The following is a 20204-nucleotide window of genomic DNA, read 5'->3' as shown; positions in this document are numbered from 1 at the left end:
CGATTCAAAATTCACAGTGCCCTTTTCGCATCTCGACCATTTATAAACCGAATTGCAAACTTTTTTTTTACTTATAAAAGTATTTGAATGAAATTTGATACATAGGCACTTGGAATAAAGGAAAATCAAACGCCAATTTCAAAATTTGGTTTTGCGCATGCGCAGTGCCAACTTTTTTATTATGGAAGAATTTAAACGAAATTTGATACATAGGCACTTGGGATAAAGGAAAATCAAACGCCAATTTCAAAATTTGGTTTTGCGCATGCGCAGTGCCAACTTTTTTATTTATGGAAGAATTGAAATGAAATGTGATACATAGGCACTTGGAATAAAGGAAAATCTAGCGCCAGTTTCAAAATTTTATTTTGCGCATGCGCCGTGGCAACTTTTTTATCTATGGAACTATTTAAGTGAAATTTGATACTTAGGCGCTTGGAACAAAGGAAAATCTAACATTAGTTTTAAAATTTAGGTTTGCGCATGCGCAGTTCCAACTTTCTTATTTAGAAAAGCATTGAAATGAAATTCTTCTCATAAACTGAAATTGAAGTAGCACGTCAACAATGGATTGCCCATGTGCAACGCTATCTTTCATATTTGTGGCCGGATTTTTACGATTTTAACAGAAGTTGCATCTTACAAATGGGAAATGAATGCAAGTGGAAATGCGCTTTATGTAAATCGTTTACGATTACTTTTTAACTTGACACTTGACACTTTTATATTTTTTTATGGTTTTACCTCGGGTTTTACTTACCAGGAAATTGTTAAATCAACGGAATAACAATGAAATAATTAAAAAACTTTAAAAAATCAGAGGAACTCACAGGAACTCCAAAAGAAAATCGAGGGAACTCCAAGGAAATCAGAGGTATTCCGTGGAAGTTGGAGGAACTCGGAGGAAATCAGGGAAACTCCGAAGAAATCAAATGAACTCTGAAGAACTCGAAGGAACTCAGAGGAAATCTAATATTTATAGGAAATCAGTGTACAAAATTTGGGTTGCGGTTTACCCCTCGGAATTATCACTCGAAAAATGAACACTTTGCTTTGGCTGACTTACTAAGGGACGCGCAGGAAAATTTTGATTTTGATAAGGGGAAAACTACTTTATATAACATTCTAAAATCCATGGGTTATAAATACAAACACGTAAATGGACGTAAAAATCTCTGTTAACAAAAACATGTTGCAACCAAAATTACATTTTTGAGGAAATTCTTGCAATACCAAAATTCAAGTGAAAATATAACATTCGTGTATCTGGACGAAACTTGGATTTTTCAAAATGGGTCCAGTGTCCGAAAATGGGTACACGATTCTGAAATTAAAAGTAATCCGTCTAAAATGAAATCAGAAGGGAAGCTTTTTACTGTTTTGCATGCGGGGTCTCGTTTTGGATTTTTGGAAGGGTGTAATCTATTATAAACTTCAAATAGTAACGATAGGGATTATCACAAAACTATGAACGGGGAGATTTTTCAAAATTGGGTGGTTAATCAATTACTTCCTGCTTTGAACAAAATTCAAGGTAAATGTGTGGTGATCTTGGACAATGCACCGTATCATTCCGCATTCGGTGCAGTTGGAAAATTACCCTCACGTAATTGGAAAAAGGATCAGATGCAGGATTGGTTGATTAAATACAATGTCAAAATTGAGGGCAAAATTACCAAAAATTATCTTTGGAGTTTAATTGAACCTTTTAGGAAAGACAATAACAAATGTTACGTGACTGACGAATTTTTGAAAGAGAATGGGCACGAAGTTCTTAGATTGCCTCTGTACCATTGCCTTTACAATCCTATTGAAATGGCATGGGGGTTCTGTAAAACTTACTACAACAAGCGTATAAATTCTCAGCTTTCATCCAAGCATAAGGTTAGAAATGTATGGCTTGAAGGTCTTTCAAATTGTACTTCTGACATGTGGCAAAATTTTTGTAATCATTGTGAAAAACTAATTTCGGAAGACTGGGTGAAATATATGGGAAATAAAAACCTTCCACCTTTCATTATTTAATTGGAGGAATCTGAGTCAGAATCAGGTATTAATAATGATTCAGAGACTCCCAATGAAACAATGGTCGTGGAATAGAGGGTTTTTGGCATCAACATTTTTGTTTATGACATGGAAAATGAAAGGGAACACCAAACTCTTCAAAGGTCCAGAATTTAAGGAAAGATTTCATCCAGAAAGAATTAGAGGTCACCACATAACAAGCTGGGACATGGAAAGGAATCACAATCCTCACCACGAACTCAGCAGGGGAAACACCAGTTAACATCCAGAAGAAGAAATGCGAGAGCAAGACACCATCAGGCAGCTGCTCTAAGACTAAAAGGTTCCCCAAAGAATAGTAAGCTACCCGCCGGAAATAAGATTAACAGAAATGTACTACTCATCAAACAGCACAGACGGAAAACAAAAGACCCAAGGAAGAACATTCCAATGTCACCGTGGAAGCAGGAACTACACTCAAGCGCAGTTAGGTATTAATGCGATCGTTGAGGGCATCTCGGGTATGATGGTACTGACTTATCGAGCAGTGGATCTTCTGAGAATCTACACAACACATCTCCCAAAGCTGATCCAGCCCCAGACTAAAGCTGCTCGAAGTTTAGACCAGCATATCGGCATTTAAACCTGCTATTACTAACATATAATTGTAAATAAGTTCATATATAACGGCCTTTTGAAATTAATAATGTTCATTCGAGCCATTTGCCTACTCAATAAAATATGAAACGTATTAAGCAAGTTGTTTTTCATGAAATTTCGAGTGAAATTTATACTTATTAACCTATAACAAAATTACCACAAAATCCAAAACTAAATCTGGCAACTAGGTTTTGCACATTGACAGGAAATGATCATTTTGTATAAAATGGACATAACCTAATGAGTGACCGCACATATACACAGTGAATTTCATCACCCTAGCATGGCCTACTCCTGGAAAAACTCCACTTTCTTCTCTAGTTGTACAAATAACTATTATCTACGAGTAGGCCAGTCATTTTAAACACTAAACATTGCAAAAAATAATTTTTAATATGTTGTTAGGGACAACCTAGACAGTGTAAATCTAGATTTGCAACCCTCAAAAACGTGAGCCAGCCGATATACAGGGTGAAATTCGAGAAAGTTTGGAATTTTTTTCATCTTTTCGCAAAAAAAGGATTGATCTGAAGAGGAAATGTGTTATTACCACTTTTGAAGCAAAGAAAATTACCTAAAAGACTGGCTATGTGCGAGATCTGTAACCCAATTAGTTCCAGAGATACAGCTTTGTGAATATTGACAAGTTTTCCAAAAAAAGTGAAAATAAAATAATTACATTAGAATTTTTTTTTCTTCATTATAACAACTTAAAATCGAGGTAATGGTAAACTGTAACAATCATTTTCGGGCGATATTTGGAGGAGGCGAAGAGTCACCGCTTGTACTTGAACTTCCTTGTTGGCTATCTTTAGGTTGAAGAGAGGCCACTCCACATCTGCGTAGATCTCCTCTTCATCCAACTCCTCGGCTCTTGGTATGTTCGTACAATTGATGCCTTCGCAGTGTTTGCACATTGAAGAGCATCTCATACCAGCCTTCATGCAAGAACACGAAGCAGAGCAACCTTTTTTTGCATCTGCAGGCCGAGCTCTTGGTTCTATGCATGACCTCTCGATGCAAGAATTCAGACCGCTGCCGAGAGGTCATTTTATAAAGTCTTCTGTATGATACATACATACGTATGTACGAGGGTTGTCCAGAAAGTAGCAGACGTTTTGAAATAAAAAAATTTAAACTTGGTAAAGTAAATCTCTTGTTATATATATTTGGGAGCTACACTCTTGGGCTATTTATCAACACAAGCGCCATTGAAATTAAGGCACTTATCATGGCGTGGCACAAGTGTTTTGATTCCAACTTTTATAAATCCGCCGCCTGAGATTTTAACCTGCACTGGGTAACGCTGACATGAAGTTCGGCGTTCCTATCGAACCGCTGCGTTGGGAGCCAGGTCTTCATCGCTGGGAAGAGGTGAAAGTTCTGTTGTTCAACGACAACGCCCGCCCGTACACTGTCAACCGTACTGGACAGCTCTTGGATGATTTTGGATGGGAGAAAGGATGACCCTCCATACAGCTCGGCTCTAGCGCCAAGCGACTTCCACCTCTTCCCAGCGACGAAGATCTGGCTCGCAACACAGCACATGGACAGTATGTATACTAAGTTGAAATCAAAACACTTGTACCACGCTATGATAAGTGCCTCAATATGAATGGTGATTATGTTGAAAAATAGCCTAAGAGTGTAGCTTCCAAGTGTATATAATAAAAGTTGTTTCTTACACTTCCTTAATTTTTTATTTCAAAACGTCTGCTACTTTCTGGATAGCCCTCGTAGTATGTATGAGTATTTTTAGGCTATCATCACAAAAACGTTGATTTTATGGTCGCTTTTGCGGCCATAAAGTTTCACTTTATTGTACGCTTCTGTCAAACTTTATTGTACACATCTGTCAAACTGTACTTATTTGAAACTGATGTCTGAGAAACAGTAATCTGTTTGATACAAAGCGTCTATCTGGTCTCGCCCCATCAAGGATTGGGCCATCCACGTGCGTTTTTTTCATTTTCGGACTTGTAGGAATGTTTCACACCATTTTGCATTAATCACAATGTTCACATTTAAAATTATAGTTTGACGTTTCAATCTTTGCTGCTTGCAGACCTTTTTGAAGTGTAGAACCAAAACATGAGGAAGATGTTGTTGCTTTTACATTATACGAAGAATCACCAACAATTAACCGAAAACACAAGTAGCTACCTATACCTACCATCAAAGTAGGTAATCAGGTTTCTAATAATTGTAATACTGCAACCGAGATGACTACTCAATTAATTAGACCTCCATCCGTGGCCGAAACCTGCAGTGCTGTCCAAGTACCCGCCGCTACTAAATATCTGCCTCCAAATGCTTTAACTCTACCACCGCCACCACAAAATGCCAAATCTGTGGTAAATACTAGAACCATCGATGGCGATGGAGACTTCATAGAGGTTACCAAACGAAGGAAGCCAAAGAAGCCGCTTATTGAAGGATCAGCAGTTGGAATAAATTTAAAAGGAGTAAAATCCTTCTCTCACCTCCATGTCTACAATTTAGATCCTACAGTAACGGTTGAACAAGTTATTGAACATTTAAAAAGTCACGATTTTGATGAAGTCAAATGTGTCAAACTTAATTCGAGGCGGCCTGATGAGTACAGTTCTTTTCATGTGTCAGTGCCAAGTGAGTTATTTGAAACCCTGAAATCGCCCCACATATGGCCTAAAGGTGCACGAATGAACCATTTTTTATTCCGACTAGCCACCAATCGTCCAAAAACCTAACTCCTAAGATCTCCTCCTGCAGTAAAACCTCATTGCTATTTTTGTTGAATGTCCAAAGTATTAACAACAAAGTAAATAATCTTGAAGTGCTACTGAAAGACAGTCAACCATTACTACTCTGTCTTACTGAAACTTGGACCCATAGTGATCAAATCGATAATATACACATTGACAACTATTCGTTATCGAACTCATTCAGTAGATCTACTGCAAGGGGCGGTGGCTGTGCGATATGGCATCGTTTCGACACGATTGTATACCCAATTGACGTAACACCGTTCTCCGTTGAAAGAGTTTTTGAAGTGTGTTGCATTAAGTGGCATTACAAGAACATACAAATTAATGTTGTAAATATTTATCGCCCTCCGGGCAGTAATTATCACACATTTATTCACCAGCTGAATTTGATGTTAAATCTATTACACTCCTCATCGTCGTTTTTATTGCTGACCGGCGACTTCAATATTAACTTCGAGTGCCATGATGAGAAGTACACAGAACTTAGGAATGTATTACAATCCTTCAATTTGAGAATCATTGTGGAGTCGGTCACTAGGGTTACACAAAAATCTCACACAGCCATTGACAACATCTGCACTAATCTACCTTTTACGCTCTGTTATGAACTACTTGATGTCCATTTTTCCGATCATAAACTGATAAAAATCTGTGATGCGTCTGGAACTTCTGTGCAGTGCCCTACCACCTTCTTGTATAAGAGAATATACTCTGACAATAACATGCATCGGTTTTTAGAACTTCTTACAAGCGAATCTTGGGAGAACGTTTTCGAAACAGAAAATGTCAATGATAAATTCAATAATTTCTTTGCCACTTTTTTACACTACTATATGGTTTGTTTTCCACTCAAAAAACGTCCGATGACACTCCGAACAAAGCCATGGATTACTCGTGAAATAATATCTTCAAACCAAAAGCTAAACGACCTGTACCTACTACAAAAAATGTATCCTGGTCTGAAACACCGATTTGTGGCATTGAAAGCAGCCCATAGGATTTTATTGAGAAACACAAAATTCAATTACTTCAACTCCAAGATAATGGGAGCCAGGAAAAATATTAGCAAGACGACTTGGAAAATAATCAATTCACTCACAAATCAGCGTACCAGTATTCACCAAAATATGTCCCTCAATATTGAACAATCAGTGATCGAGTCTCCCACGAAATTGGCAAACTTGTTTAATGAATTTTTCCAGACAACACCCACCAACCTAGTTGAATCTATTCCTAAGTCAGATTTCCCTCAAGCTCACATTAAAAATCATGCAAATTCCTTTTACCTATTCCCATATGCCGAGTGCGAAGTATCAGACCTCTTTAATACACTAAATAACAACAGCTCTCCTGGCGCTGACGGTATTGCTCCTCATATACTTAAACAAGCAAAACAACCTCCTACGAAGATACTAACTCATCTTATCAACGCATCGTTTGCGTCTGGAATATTTCCATTGTGTCTTAAAAAGTCCGTCATAATCCCTATTTTTAAAAAAGGAGACGCCTCTAGCATTTCTAATTATAGACCGATTGCTCTTAGTTCTTGCATTGGCAAACTACTGGAGCATGCTATGCTACAACGAATATCAACATATTTCGATAAACACGAATTAATCTCCGATAAACAGCATGGGTTTAGATTAGGAATGTCAACCATTACAGCGAACTTGGAACTTTACAACAATATAGTTGTCGACCTAGAAAATAAAACAGCTCCTATAGGAATCTTTTACGACCTCAGCAGAGCGTTCGACTCCGTTAACCACGATCTCCTAACTTTAAAACTGAAGAAGTATGGTATTAGAGGAATCCCGCTTTATTGGTTCGCCTCCTACTTATCTGGCAGATCTCAATTCGTACGAATACCGCATTTCTCTAAAGACTGACGAGTAAATTATCACTCCAAAGAGCTACCTATCAGAATTGGAGTACCGCAAGGAGCGATCCTATCTCCCTTCTTATTTTCGTTGTATATTAACGATCTAATTACATACCTCCCCATCAACGCAGTCACTCTTTATGCAGATGACACGACCGTCCTCGTCAGCAGCAGCCAAGGCAACATTGAAAAGGACTCCAATACCATCTCAAATGCCATGTTCAAATGGTGTACAGGAAACCAACTAATCTTAAATAGAGAAAAAACGAAATATACACGCTTTCATTCCTCAACGTCACATCAGAGTGTCCAACAATTATCCCTGAATATTGCAGGGTCAGGAATCGAATACCAGGAGAACATTAAAATTCTAGGCATCACCTTCTCCCATGATCTCAAATGGAAGTTGCACATCGAAGCTATCAGTCGAACTATCTCTAAATCTATTTATAAGCTCAGATTCCTCAGAGACGCAGTTGGCATCCCGGCACTAAAAGCTGTTTACACTGCAGATGTTGAATCCCGATTGCGTTATGGTATTATCATTTGGGGACCCAGTCCTCATGTTAATCGGGCACTACTTTACCAAAAACGTGCGATCAGAGCGATCTTCAAAGTGGCAAGTCGTACCTCATGCAGGGATCTGTTTGTCGATCTAGGCGTTCTGACTGTTATCTCTCTGTATATCCTAGAAGCCGCCACATATGTACACAAACGCAAAAGAAATTTGATTCTTGAAAACAACGCAGCACATAAATATGATACAAGATGTAACAATATAAGACCCCCTCAACATAGACTTGCTCTCACTGCGAACAGCACGCGTTGCATGCCGATTAAAGTATATAATCACCTACCCGCCACATTGAAGATCCATCACGTCAATCTTTTTAAGAAGAAGGTCATGAATATACTAATGTTAAAACCTTACTACAGCTTACTTGAATTTTTTGAAGACACATTTTAATTTTCCAAACATGTTTTTCTTTTGCTTTGATGTTATTTTGACGATCCTGTGACGTGTTAGACTTGTCTTTATAGGGAATAAAGTTATTATTATTATTATTATTACAGCATGTTAACTATAAGGTCTTGCAAGCCACAGTTACGAAGGACCTATTGCATTTTACATTATTAAAATCTTGTGCAGCGGAGGAAGTTGCGATTGTACTTTTACTCTCAAACGCCTGCTCTTATATCATATATGACATAGGGTCGCAACGCTTGCAGCTTCCAAAATTTCATTTTGGGTAGGTATCTGAACTGTCGCTATCACCCATTTTGATACGCACAAAACACACGCAAAGATGCTAATTATAATTTATTACATATGACAGGAAATGCTTTGTTTTTAATTGTCTAAGATAACTATGATTTTCAGAAAAAATATTTTTATGAGCAAATTTTTGAATTCTTTTTTGATGATCGCCTAAAAAATGTTGTGTGCACCTTGGCCAAAAGTGATTTGTTAGGCCTCATCTGAATTGCAGCTGAACAGCAGCTTCAGCCAAAAAAGATCACTTTTACGGCCTTGGTACAAAAATAACTATTATGGCAATATTTATGGTATAAAATATAACAAAAGTAAAAATTTCCACTTTTTAAAAAAAACTTGTCAATATTCACAGAGCTGTATCTCTGGAACTAATTGGGTTACAGATCCCGCACATAGGTCGCCTTAGGTAATTTTCTCTACTTTAAAAGAGATAATAACACATTTCCTCTTTAGAACACTCCTTTACTTATTTTTTTGCGAAAAACTGAAAAAAGTGCAAAATTTTCTCGATTTTCACCCTGTACATCGGCTGGCTCATGGTTCTGAGGGTTGCAAATCTAGATTTATACCGTCTAGGTAGTCCCTAACAATATATTAAAAATGCAACTTTACAGTATTTTTTGCAATGTTTGGCAAAAAAATTGTCTAATATGACTGGCCTAGAGTAAAAAATTTAAATTTAAAGTTTCCAAATGTCAGTGTTGTGTTTATCTACGCTGCCAACTTAAAATTTGTCAACGTAAATGGTGTTGCCAACTTAAGACATATTAATTCTAAATTTTCCTGTAGTTTTTGATAATTACTTTTTAATTAAATTAAAGCCCCGAAATAGAAAAAATAGTATGAAAAACACGTGTTACAATGCTTTATTGTAATACTCCTCTCTTGTGACCACTCGTGGCTCCGCTTCGCTACGCCACTCGTGCCACAAGATAGTCGTATAGGTCACATTGTAACACTTGTCTTCCAATATACTATTTTTATGAAAACATTGCAATTTCTACTTTTATAAGTGTTCATTGAACATATATTACAAATACAATTAATATGAAAGTGCCAATTTTACCGTCAAACCTTTTCACCGTCTTCCGAAAGAACACGCTGTACCATCACGTTTGGACTACTTCTAGCGCCCATCAAATTAATGTTATTAATAGATTTAGACAACTTTCTTAATGTTCGGAAGTAAAACACTTTTCGTGTTTCAGACCATACTGAAATAAGATTCGCTCTAAGGTGTAGGTTATTATGATCCACGTTAATCGTCCGAAATAGTTATAGTCAGAAATCGGTTAACTGTACCTACCTACCTACCTTTTTACAGGTCATCAACCCATTCCCACGCCTAAAGACATTAGTTGTAAGATGAGGAAGTTGAATACATTTGAATCATTTACGCTTAATTCTTAAAAATTCACATTTTTCTTCTGTTTAACAAACGTGAGCTACTTTCGCGTTTGCCTCGCATCTTTGCTAAACACAATTAGAGTTTTGCGAAAATGTTACGAGAAAGTTTGTAGAAAATCCCATTATTCGATGGACATCGATGCGAACTCGTTATAAGTTAGGCATACAAATCAAATTTTTGCTAAGTGGTCACTGCAAATCGTGAATAAACGAACTGGACGGAATATAAGTATGCGAAAATCGCCTAAATTAAAACTACATTTTTATATTTGGAAGCCCCTGTAATTTTAAATAGTTTTTGTACAGGGTGAGTGATGACCATTTGGACCTCGGTAGCAATAAAAGATACAGTGTTCGTCGATCTGCTTGACTCATCATCATTTACAGAATTAAAAAAGATTTAAAAAATTGTGTGAGAGTGTAACAATTACGTCAAATGAAAATTGGATGGGGATTTTTCAATATAATAATGCATTCAAAATGCAAAAGCCTCTCTGCATATTAGAATTTTGTTTGGCACCCCAGTTTAAGGGTGTAACATATTGAGGTAGGCATTTTGGGAGTATTTCGTAATAAAAAATCGCGTAAAAAATGCTACTTAGTACAGTGTGTACTTTCCAATTCTTTTATCTCTCCTCAATTCCGAAAAGGTAAGAATAAGTACCGGTGGCACTGTCAACTTACGTCACCCATGAGTGTCCATTTCAAAATGACCCTATATTTTTTTTAGTTAAAAGAGATCCTGACAAATGTTTTATACAGTGTGTCCTAGGTACAACGCACCATAGGGAAACGGCAATGTATTTTCTCGCGAAGGATCCACGAGGCCATTGAAATTAGTGTTCAACGTACTACTCCATTCTCTTTCTAGCATCAGGCAAGCGCAATATCGTACGTTGATCGCTAATTTCAAATATGTACATACATATCAAAGACCTCGTGGGTCCTTCGCGAAAAAATACATTTTAATTTTTTCCCTATGGTGCGTTTTCCCTGGGACGTACGGGATAACCTTTTCTTTATAATGATTGTTTAATGATGTACCGTTTTTAAAATATGTAAGTATACGAGGTCACGAAAAAAAGTTATCGAAGATAACCTCATTTTTATGGAACCCCTGATAACACTTTAATCTAAAAAGATATTAAATTCTTTTTTTACACTCCATGGATGATATTAAAAAAATATTCAAGTGATTCAAAACAATTCAGAAAAGCTTCAAGTGATAAAAAAACTCAAAAAAGATTTCAAATTTGAATTTATTAAATTTTTTTACCCTTTTTTAATCTCGCTTGATTTTTTTGGAATATTTCTTTTTTTGTGTGCTACATTTTTGAAAAGAGAATTTAACATGATGTTCCGTTAAAATAAATCTACAGGGTATTCCATTTACAAAATGTGGTTTACTGATGGCTACTATGTGTCTATCTTCATTCAGCGATCTTTCTAGCTCGCCTGGTGGTCGACATGCCAGTATCTTTGCATACTTATACAGAGTGGCCCATTTTTAACACTTTTATATCTCTGTAATTGTTACTGTTTCAAGAAAACAATATAGGAGTCATGTCCTCTGTTTGGATCATACTAAAAAATGGTAAAATCAAAATTTGAAAATATTCGTTCGTTAAGGGATACGGGGAAAATTTTAGAATGACCATATTTCCCTAGTTAAGAGAGGCGCAGAAAAATGTTTATTACAGAAGTTTTTTTATAATGATTGAATAATTTGCCGTTTTCAAAATTGTATACGAGGTCAGGTTAAAAAGTTATTGGACCTAACCTCATTTTTTAATGGAACAGCCTGTATATTTTAGTCTAAGAAGGTAACATGTTAATTCCCTATAACATAAAATAAATTCAATACTGATCATCTAATCATTTGAACTTTTTAAATCTTTTTTTGATTACTTGAATCTTTTTTGAATACCATTCTTGGCGTGTTATTTTTTTTAAAAGAAAAAATATACATAAAGAAAATGAGGTTAGGTATTGACTTGACCCCGTACACTTAAGGCCGATGTATAAACTTTGTCGCCCGCGTTCGCGCTGGCAGTTCGTGTAATTGACCAATGGAAAAAGAGTACCTATCCAGAGTTTGACTTTGACACGCCAAATGGGTACTCTTTTTCCATTGGTCAATTCTATGAACTGCCAGGGCCAGCGCGGGCGACAAAGTTTATAAATCGGCCTTTATTTTGGAAGCGGCATATTATTCAAAAATCATTATAATAAACTTTTGCATAAAACATATTTCCCAACATTTTTAAATATTGATTTTACATTGATCTTTCACTTAAAAAAAGTACACGGTGCTTATATTACTTTTGGTGATATACTAGCAATTCCGAAGATACATCAAAGTGTCAAAAATGGGACACCCTGTAAATATTATAAAATGATCTCTAAGTCACTTCCATTTTGATACATGTAACCTAATGGATAGTACCTTTTAATGAAAAATTAAAAGATGTACTCCTCTGAGTGCCCGAATAAAGGGGTACTGTTTGTTGACTGTTTCACAGAACGCTCAATGTATGCATTAGAAACAGTTACCTATAGTTATTTATCCAGTGTTTTCGATCTAAAACTGGCACCATTGCTAAGTTTCTCATTATTGGAGCTAGGTTAATTACAAAGTATGGGGTATGTGGACAGTTGAGTATCGGTTTTTCGACAAGATAAATTTTGTTTTAAACAGGATGCCCTGTATATTTTAAAAGGAAATTAAATTCGGGATTTAAAAAATAATTATAATAGTTTATCGGGGACATAGTAATTTACTTTGAACGTTTGGGGCTCTGTTATTAATTATTGGAGAGGGGTCATGTCGAGGGTTAGGTATGTACTAAAAATTTTTGATTCGGATTTAATTTTCTGTAAAAATATTTAAAAATAAATATACAGGGCGTTCCGTGAAATAAAAATGTTGTTTTGTTACATATCTCGAAGTTGTTGAATCGCAATTTATATTTAAAATAAATTCTAAACCGAAGAATTTGTTTGGTAGCAGTCTCACCCCCGAGACAAGTAATAACGGGCCCTCGTGCGGGATTTCCCGGCTTATAGTTGAGATTTGAGATCAGTCCCAGCATTAGGTGTCGTAACTAAATTGGTGACTGTCTCTTCAAGGCGAGAAGTGTTAACTTACAAGTAACATTGGTTTTTCTTTTTCTTTTCCATCTTAACAGAAACATCCAGCATAATAATTTTTACAGGGCGTATGACATTTAAGCGTCTTGGATGTTATTAAAAGTATCACACGTTACGTAGATGGCACTTTCTTTGTGCCACATTTGCATGTTGGTTTGTATCTAAATAATGATTATGCGGTGTCTTTAATATTCCTTGGGTATTTGTACGTGAACATTAATCGACATTGCAAAAGCATGAAATTCCGCCGTCTTACACGACTGTTCCCATTAAGGGAAATGTTGATTAAGGGCCTATTTAACGACAAATGATCGCCAAATTTAATTTAAATGCTATAAATTCCAATTAGTCGCGTGGTATAATTATTCACGCAATTCGCGATTACAGATATGTAATTAAATTTATTCATTTTGTTTAAAGTAAAATGAACTGTTGCCTTGAATTGAAATAACATCACATCTACGAAATTGGACTCTAATCGTTTTAAGACCCTCCTTTAGAAAAGGCGGAAGAGGATTAGGTCTGATTAGGTGATCATCGAAAAGTCTAAACTGGAGAGTAATTGCTTTCCCAAAGGAAATTAATCTCGTCGAAACGGCGGCTTTCGATTCGATGGAAAGTCCCTTTAGCGTCATTAATCTGTTATAATTGCGGAAAGTTACAACGGTAACTACGAACTCGCTCGGGTATATGCTAATTTAAATATTAAGAAATAAATAAACGAGATGGGTATTCCAAATGTACCTAATTCATATGTGACCACAAGTTTCGGAATAATATAATGACGCAAGAAATCTGAAAGTGTAATGTGTATGTATGATTATGCATTAAGTAACAATACTTAATTGACCCTATAAAGTCCTGTACACTTGATCGAAAAGAACTGCAGACAGTTTAAATTGGGCGCTTTAAGTTTTTAATGTTTTTTACTTAAGGAATTGGCTAACATGTTTAGAAGGTAGTTTATTTATGCATAATTAATCCACCACTGCTTTTACATAAATGACATTTAGTATGTTACCAACTTTATAAATGTTTAGTTTTACGGGAAATTCAAACTGTCCCCACTACTTTTCGATCACTCGGTATACCACAGATAGCAAAACAACGTTTTTGAGTTTTCTCCTGTAGCTAGTGTCAGTTCACGATCTTTACACGCAGCCTCCTCGCCTGATATGAGTAGACCAAAGAGTAGAAGGGGGAGTCTTTTCGGCCATCTTGGATCTTATTCGCGGAGTACTTCGCGGGGTCACCGGGTTAATCAAGTTCAATTAAATTGATCTTCAGAGATTTGATACTGGATTATGATATTTTGTTGCCATGGGTGTTAATCGAACTACTATTTTAATTTTTAAAGTTATACAATGGATTTTGGTCCATTATTTAGTTATGTCAATTGATTAAATTAATAAAACGGACCAGTGGAAGTGTCGCTCGACTTGCTAATAAGTCGAACGGTCCGAGTTAGAGAAAGGAAAATATAATTAAATCGAAAGGGGAAAACGCTCGTGAAAGGAGACCCCAACAAAATTTGGAAAATAATATTATTTTTGATTGACGAAAGTACGTTACTCTTGCATATACAAATGAGTATTGATCAGAGCTTATTCAGTAGGTGTTTATTGTAAATAATAATTTAATCTTAAGCTTAAGCATGGCGATTTCAACGTAAAAGAAAAAGGTGGAAGAGCCGGTGCGCTTAATCGGAAATAAACCGCTACGTGATGCGTAGACGGTGTGCGTACAATTTATTACTGATCACTTTCCCTACAGGGTGGTCAACGTAACATTAAATTGGCAGATTTATTTTCTGTTTTTAATTTGATTAGCGTTTTGATCGCGATTTTGCTTTTAATCCGCGGAAATAATTCGCGGACTCACCCTCCGCACTTGCGATTTAATTAAAATTCTCGTAGCTTCCTGCGGTTTGTATCTTGGGTAAAGTTCTTATCTTTGATAACGTCTCGTGTGGTTTGTATTTTTGCTGCTTTTGGTTACGCGGTCGATGCAGTTTTCGAGAACTTATTTAAGTTGTTGTGATTATCTCTCAGCATTTTCAATAACTTGGAATTTGAGCTTTTGATTCGATCAATGAATTTATTTCGCGGTTTTTTTAAAATTTGAGTCGAGTTTTGATTGTTGTTTTGCTTTTAATAATAATAAGACTGAAATTCAGAAATTCGGTATTTCACCGATGGCGTCTCGGAATTTTGGGATCAAGCGGCAAGTTAACTTGTCAAGTTTATCAACGTGTAACCGAGCGACTTGTCGGTGTTAAATTACTATTGAGGAACTAAAATCATTAATTAACGGAGCTGAAATCATACAATATTACTTTTTCCTTCTCTTCCAATCCGAGAGAACTTTCGGATGCTGCAAAGATAAACTAAATATCTCTACGGGAACGGCTACAAACGACAAATTAAGTTCAGTATCTTGATTTACTTAGCGACGGCTAAAAGTGCGCTCCAAATTAAAGTGATTACTTTTACCTTCTATTTCCGACTCCTAGAAGGGACAGAACTACAATTTTTCGTAAGGAAGCGCTAGTTTGAGTTCGTCGAAGCACCAGGTGTTCATTAAAGCCGGTAGCTTCCACCAATGTACGGTTCATGAATACTGATACAATTTCTGCACCAAAACCGGTGCTTGGTTACAGTGGCAAAAAACCTCATGCCAGATTACAGATTTTGCAATATTTTGGCCCAGCACCAGCAGTAATAATGGGACACTCTGAATGAGGTATAATCTCAATTTTCCAGTGCAATCGGGTGGGATATTTAAGAATATACACGAGATTGGTTTATTTTACTTGAATTTGTTTCTCAGTGTTTGTTTTTCCTCTTAGAAATTTAGAATTTAGATAATATGTTGTAAGAACAGCTGGTCAAATTTGCGTGTTTTATAAAAGGTTTTATTTGGTCGTCGCTATGTTAGGCGAAATTTAATAAACGCACGACAGTTGTGGCTGACGTTTATCTAATCTAATTGTGATTGGCGATTGATTTGAAAATTCACGAAGAAAGAGTTTGTTTTATGGTGGAAGTGGTGTTTCCTTAAATACTGGAGACAACAAGGAGACGGAGCTTTTTCTTTTGCTTTTCATGCAACGGTTTAAGAGCGTGTACGTTTCTTTACGCTAAATTTTTGAGCAGTCTGCCTGCGTATGTGAAAACGTAATTCGTCAGTATTGTAATAAAGTGTGCAGAAGTTAAGCAACCGGCCGAAGAGCCACCAAAAAGTGTCATAAAATTCAACAATCCAGATTTTGTCATCAAATTAAGGAGAAGTTCTTGAAGCGTTCAGCGTTTGTGTCAGTTTTAATACGCCTGTATATCGCAAATCTGTGACTACTAGATTGACTGGATTATTTAATAACTGTACGTAATTAAGAGTGTGTGTTATTTAGTTGTCTGTCGAACGCCCGAGTGCGGAGTGTGTGAATAAAACAGGTTCTGTTTCAGCGGCTTTTTTAATTTTGTTTTACAAAACAAATGTTTGTCTTTATCATTTAAACTGTGTGTTTAATCGAACCCAAAGTGCGTCCCAGATAGAGTTTTCATATCAGATTTTTCTATTCGTGCCCAGGAATTATGTCAGGAGTTAATGAAAATGCGTGTAGTTAATTGTTTGGAATTTTCGGAAATTAATCGAAGCTACTGAGTCTGCCAAATTGTTTTTGAAGTTTTGTACAACGTTCATCTTGTCTTTTAAGGGAGGAGGGGGTTTTGTATTTACCCGCTTCAGTAAATGATAACCATTGTTCCAGGACAATACTACTCTCATCCATGTGGCAGCATATTCCGCACATCGTTTTTAGTACCATCAGAATTAGTGCGAACGGGTACTAACTGTGCTATTTTGTCAAATTTCTCGAACTCCTTGATGTGGGAAAAGAGGAGCTACCAAGTTGGCCCGTTTACCGAAATAAGCCATAAAAGATATACAGTCGGTTAAATTAGAAAATTGCGTATTTTAGGGATTAGTAAAGTGTTGTTTTAAAAATTCGGAAATTCCGAACAGGTCCGAAGTTATTCGAAAAAAAAACCGAAATTAACCATATTGGTTTGTATTTTTTTTTGTAACCATGGACAAATAACACTTCCTCATAGACATTTTTTGAGCTCTGCAAGATGGTGTCCACCGATTTTCATTGCGACGTTTCGTCTTTGAGGTACCATCATCAACTTCATATTTTTATAATGGCCGAAAAAAAATACGTACAGTGATATAGGGATTGCCTATGTCTACTTTCAAAAGATAAAAAGTCTTCTGGAAGGCGGCTAATTTTATGCAACCAAAATAACTTCTTGAAACAAATAAAGATCTGGCTGTCATATTAATTATTAATTTGAATATTGTTGCTTTGGCTCACAGAAAATAAATCTCTTAAGTTCCTGTTCCTGTAACTGTTATCGGCTCTTTAGTTGAATACATCGCATACGAACTGAAATTAGAATAGGGAAGTCAAAGCGATAATATTCAAATTAATTAATATGACAGGCAGATCTTCATTTGTTGTAGGTTATTTTGGTTGCATAAAGTTAGGCGTCCTTTAGAAGACTTTTTATCATGTAAAAGTAGACATAGGAAATCCCTATGTCTACTTCTACATGAATATCACTGTATATGTACAGGGTAGCCAACTAAGAATGCGAGATACTGTATTTGAGAACCTATCCATCGTAGAGACTTGCGGTAAAAAAACGTTATTACTAAAACGGCCACGAGAAAAACTTGGAAAATATTTTTAAGTTTGTAAAATGGCCGTTAGGGGGCGTAACTGCAATGTGGAATCTAAAAAAGTGATGTTTCTGTGAATTCCGCTATATTAACCTAACAAAAAAATGTCCTGTCTTTGAAGTCGACGATAATCTGAACTTTTTTTGTTTGACAATTTTTGCTGTATCTCTAAAAATGAAGTGGTGGGGAGTATTCAAAGGTTTCCGAGTTATCATGCGAGATGCGGTTTTCGTGAGCTTATTTAGGTATCATTTAGCTACTTTTTCATGAAAAAAATTCCCAGATACAGTAATTCGCATTCTTATTTGGTCACCCTGTACTGTATTCTATTGAGTAGCATTTTTTATCACGAATGCAACGATGTATGGCACAATATGATTCTTTATTAGATGTCATCTAAAGGAACCATCAATGAATTATTTTGCCAACGCCTACTACACCAAAATGTAAAAATTTAACAACAGGCATTTTTTCTGGTTTGAATAGTAAAGAATTTTTAACATTTTGGGGTAGTAGGCGTTGGCAAAATGCCAAATAATTCATCTGGTCTATATATTGACATAATCTGTCTATTCGGCCCTAGTCTAGTACGTTGACACATTTTTAAAATACGTTTTGGGGTCCCTTATCCGATTATAAAATATATTTCTGTGTGGATGATACCTGATTAATATATTTTAATGTTCTTAACCCCCAACATAGTTACAGTAAGTCCAAATAAAAATCACATTAGTTTCATAAATTTTGTTTTAAATCCTGATATTTATGCATCAATTTCGGTTGGAAAAAACGTGATTGTTTATATTTTGACTATCTCTGCTCGCCTAGATTGAGAAAATGCGCATTAGATTTAAGAAACTGACGTTCTCCGAACAGAATACGTCAATGAGTGGAAATATCTATTTTTGTCTCGTATTAATATCAGATAATTAATGATCATTACCTTGTTCCAGGTATGCATAATAATACAAATTACAACCGGACGGCCATAGTCAGCTACCGGCCGAGTGCTAGGCACAACGTGGTACGTATAAAAACTCGCCTCGTCACCTAAAACTTGTTTTCCACTTGTAAATTCCGAAGATTTAAACGACTATTATCGTAAATAATTGAGGTCTATTTGAATTTCATACACAAGCGGATCGATCGGGGTTACTTGATTGCGCGTATAGAAGTTATTGCAGTGCCGTTTATTGGAAAACGATATATTTTGAGAGATTAAATTTGCCGCCGCTTTGTTACCTATATTGCCTTCGCAAATAAATACGCGACGAATTTAGGGGTATTAGTGTAGAGACGTATTCTTTGTGGTTTGACATTTGAAATCAATTTGTTTACGTTTTGTAATTGCCCTCCAATTATTCGTTTATCTCTCTGTACTGGAAAATTTCTGTTGCACGTCCTTAATTGTAAACGATTGGGTGAAACGGTGTCTTTGTGTGTAATTTTTGAGTGTTCCGCTAAAGTCAAACTTTTTGTGATCTTTTGAGTCATATTTCGTGTAAATATGGAAAAATGTGCAAACGCTGTAATAAAACATTGAGAGACACAATTTAAATAAAAAAACGAGGGTCTACCCTACTTTAACCCTCAATAACGACCGTTAGATTGTAATACATCCCAACCCTTTCTTTACCAACTTTAGTTTGAAATATCAACATTTCGTTTGCGCGGTTTGTAATAGAAATTCATTTTTGATATTGAGAGATAACATTTAGACAGAAGAGAACATTTAGAGAAGAGATGTGTAGGCGAAACATTTGCAAAAACCGAGGCAAAAACACACTTCGCATTGATAGGAAATATTGAATTTTATTTGTAAATGAAATAAACGCACTATATTACCGGCAGGTACTAAAAGAAAATGAATTGTATTTTCATTAAACACCCTGTATAATAAAAAGGAAACGAACTGCAATACGTTAATATATTAAGAATTTTTAGCTACGACTCTATACTATACAAACACCAACTTGATGAATAGCATAAAATTCTCTTCAATAAGTCATAATTAAATCAATGCACTACGACTCTAGTTCAAATATAACGAATGATTTTCTATAAATCCCTTTATTGTTTGTGCACCAGGAGTTCTAGATGCGTTTTGGTACTGCTTTTAGAATAAAAATGGTCCCTCCTCCAGCGCGGACCGGCTATATACTTCTAGTCTGAGACCGTTTCTACAGCTGTGGAGAACGAAATTGGCCCTTCAGATGCACTTTGCACGGACCGGCTACAGAATCCTAGTTTGCATACCGCCGTGGAAACGTGCTTCTTGTTTTCTTCTCTTCGTCCGCAGCGCGACAAGGAATTGTGAAGGAAAAAGGTTCTTAGG

This window comes from Photinus pyralis, unplaced genomic scaffold (genome assembly GCF_008802855.1).
Source record: "Photinus pyralis isolate 1611_PpyrPB1 unplaced genomic scaffold, Ppyr1.3 Ppyr1.4_LG6, whole genome shotgun sequence".
Lineage (NCBI taxonomy): Eukaryota > Metazoa > Arthropoda > Insecta > Coleoptera > Lampyridae > Photinus > Photinus pyralis.
This window is presented reverse-complemented; position numbering follows the sequence as displayed.